General features: G+C 64.5%; 1 long non-coding RNA gene across 1 annotated transcript; it reads left to right on the forward strand.

Annotated features, from left to right (window-relative positions):
* Positions 1–1,315: 1,315 nt before the first annotated feature.
* LOC121108949 lies at positions 1,316–1,987 on the forward strand. Its single transcript, XR_005843596.1, has 5 exons — positions 1,316–1,333; positions 1,434–1,505; positions 1,606–1,678; positions 1,784–1,852; positions 1,952–1,987. It is a non-coding gene; the product is annotated as an uncharacterized LOC121108949 (long non-coding RNA).
* Positions 1,988–3,236: the final 1,249 nt, after the last annotated feature.

The following is a 3,236-nucleotide window of genomic DNA, read 5'->3' on the forward strand; positions in this document are numbered from 1 at the left end:
CTGACCCCAACGGTCACGCAACCCCCCGTGGGGGGAGGGGCTCCCCTAACTGCCACTCTCCAGCTGTCATGGCAGGTAAGGCAGCAGGCTTCCCCTGCTCCCGTGCTTCAGCTGGCCCCAGCGCCCCAGATCCCACCCCTGTAACCCAGATCTCACCCCAGCACCCCAGATCTCACCCCTGTAACCCAGATCCCACCCCTGTAACCGAGATCTCCACCCCAGCACCCCAGATCCCACCCCTGTAACCCAGATCCCACCCCAGCACCCCAGCGCCCCAGATCCCACCCCTGTAAGCCCGATCTCACCCCTGTGCCCAGATCCCCCCCAGCACACCAGATCTCACCCCTGTAAACCCAGATCCCACCCCTGTAACCCAGACCTCACCCCAGCACCCCAGATCTCACCCCTGTAACCCAGATCCCATCCCTTTAACCCAGATCTCACCCTGTAACCCAGATCTCACCCAGCACCCCAGATCCCTCCCCTGTAACCCAGATCTCACCCCAGCGCCCCAGATCCCACCCCTGTAACCCAGATCCCACCCCAGCACCCCAGAGCCCCAGATCCCACCCCTGTAAGCCCGATCTCACCCCTGTGCCCCAGATCCCACCCCAGCGCCCCAGATCTCACCCCAGCGCCTACTTTGGCCTTTCCCCACAGAGAGAATCCCTCGAGGAGCGCTGACGGTGCCTCTGACACCCGACGCCATTTTCGTTGAAGCGACTGTGCCGCCACCGGACCCCGCCTGGATGCAGCCCACCATCCGCGGACCGATGCCGGTACCACCCCGACCCCTCCCTGTCCCCACTGCCACCTACCTGGCGCCTCAGGCCTCTGTCTGGCCTGGGGTACCAGGTGTCTGGGGACAGGCAGCGCAGCTCCCCCCTGGGGGGCTGCCCCCAACTGTGGGGCTGCACTTGCCCGTGCTGCAGCTGCTACCTGGGGGGGCTGCACCCAGGTATGGCTCCCCCCACTGCCCCTGCTCACTGCTGGGGACATCCCCTGCTGGCAGGGACGCTGCTGCCCCAGCAGCCGATGGGGCTGTGGCCTGGGGCTGTGTTCCACGGGGAGCCCCCCGCAGCCCGCAGGCACCTGCCTGCCGCAGGCCCCCGCCGCCCCGGCCCCCACCAGTTCTTTTGCAGGTACCGTCACTGCAGGAGCAGGTGCTTCCCCGTGCCCCGCACCCTGCCCGCCACCTGGGAGCCACCGATGGAGCCCTTTCAAGACCCGTGGTGCTCACGGAGGACCAGGGGCACCCAGCGCCCACCGACGTGTGCCCCCATCCCGCCACGGCTCAGCTCGCCTGCAGCGCTGGCGACGCTGGAATCAGGCGGTGAGTTCAGGGGCTGCAGAGCGGGTGGCAGGCTGTCCGCACCGGGTGGCTGTGGGAAAGCATGCCACTGCCCCACTGGGGGATGTTCTTGCTTTCCCAGCAGTGACAACGAGCGCAGACATCCCGGAGGACATCGCGGACATCCATGATCTCCTGGCATGGCTCAACGACGGTGAGTTTGGGGGCAGCAGAGCTGGCGGGGGTCGTTGGCACCCAGTGGGTGTGGGAAAGAAAGCTGGCATTGCCCACCGGGGATTTTCTTCCTTTTCCAGAAGTGACATCCAAGACAGGCAATCCTGTACGACACCGCAGACATTGATGACCTGCTCACGTGGATCAACAACGGTGAGTCTCTCTCTGAGGGGCAGCAGAGCTGGTGGGGGGGTGTCTGCACTGAGTGGGCGTGGGAAAGCCGGCATTGCCCCGCTGGGGATTTTCTGCCTTTTCCAGAAGAGACACCCAGCACCGACAGACTTGACGACGACGTGGAAATTGACAATTTGCTCACCTGGATTGACGGTGAGACTGTGGTCTGCAGAGGTGACGGTTGGGTGCCTGCACCGAGCGGGTGTGGGAAGACTGCCATCATCGTTCGGGGGATGTTCTTTGCTTTCTCAGAAGCGGCGAGTGCTCGGAGGTCCCACCAGCACAACCAGACCTGCCCGTGTCACAAGAGAGGGGACCAAAGACACTGCGAACAGCTGCCAAATGGAAGAGCTGATGCAGTGCATCACTGCCACGGAGCCACTGAGACCCAGATGTCTCCAGCAGCCGTCGACTCCTCTTCTTCCAGCACAGAGCACTCTGACTCCTCCAGGGCCAGCAGGGAGCTGAGCAAAGAGACACAACCTGAACCAGGGCTCCTCAGCAACTCGCTCTGGTGGCAGCCAGCATCCCCTGAGCTGCCCGTGCCGACGCCCCTGGCTGCCCCTGCGCCTCCGTCGCCCCGCACCGCACAGTCTGATGGAAGAGGCGCGGCGGAGGCAGCCCCGGGTGGTTCTCACCCGCCTGGCACTGCCGCCCCCCCTGGCTGCCCCCACACCCCTGTTGCCCCGCACCGCACATCTGATGGAAGAGGCGCAGCGGAGGCAGCCCCGGGTGGGTTCTCGGCCCGCCTGGCACTTGCCACCCGGATGCATCTCCTGCCGGGTGGCAGACAAGCACCATGGGGACAGCACCGAGCCAGCCAAGTGCCCAGCGCCCGCCTGCACCACCACAAAAGGCAAGAGCACCGGCAACGAGCAGCACACTGGGCAGCGTCCCAGCCAGAAAGAGGAAGCTGCCGCGGGGCCAGGATGTTCCAGGGCACACAAACAACCGGCGCTAGGCGAAGCTGGCTGTGTCAGCACGGCGCGCAGCAGGAGGACTTCGGTGCCCATCACAGCCCACAGCCGCTCGAGAGGGAGCGTGCCAAGAAACCGGCCCACTTGGTGTAGCAGGAGACGTGGGCCATAGCCGACAAACACGGCTCCTGTAGCCCTGGGCTCCTCGCTGGCCCCCACCATGCCCAGAGAGCAGCGGCAGTGTTCCGGGGGCACCAGCACTGGCCCCAGCCTTCCCCCTCCAAATCTGGGCTGTCCACAAACGCATCTTGGGCTGGGGCAATGCGGGACTCTGAAGCTGATGGACCGCAAAAGTGTTGGACTGTCAAAGCTTTGGGCTGGGAAAATGTTGGCTGGGGGGTGGGAAATGGTTGGGGGGTGGGAATTACTGGGGTGGCAAATGTTAGGGTGGGGGGGTGGTTGTGGGCTGGGGAACTGTTGGTGTGGGGAATGGGTGGGGGGAGGGAATTTGGGGTGGGGAATTCTTTGGGTGGGAACTGAGGGTGGGAATCCTTGGGGTGCTGGGATCTTTTTGGGGTTGGAAATGAAATGGCTGTACTGTGCTATTGTTGGGGTGGGAA

The sequence above is a fragment of the Gallus gallus genome, unplaced genomic scaffold (genome assembly GCF_016699485.2).
Source record: "Gallus gallus isolate bGalGal1 unplaced genomic scaffold, bGalGal1.mat.broiler.GRCg7b scaffold_108, whole genome shotgun sequence".
NCBI classification, from domain to species: Eukaryota; Metazoa; Chordata; class Aves; order Galliformes; family Phasianidae; genus Gallus; species Gallus gallus.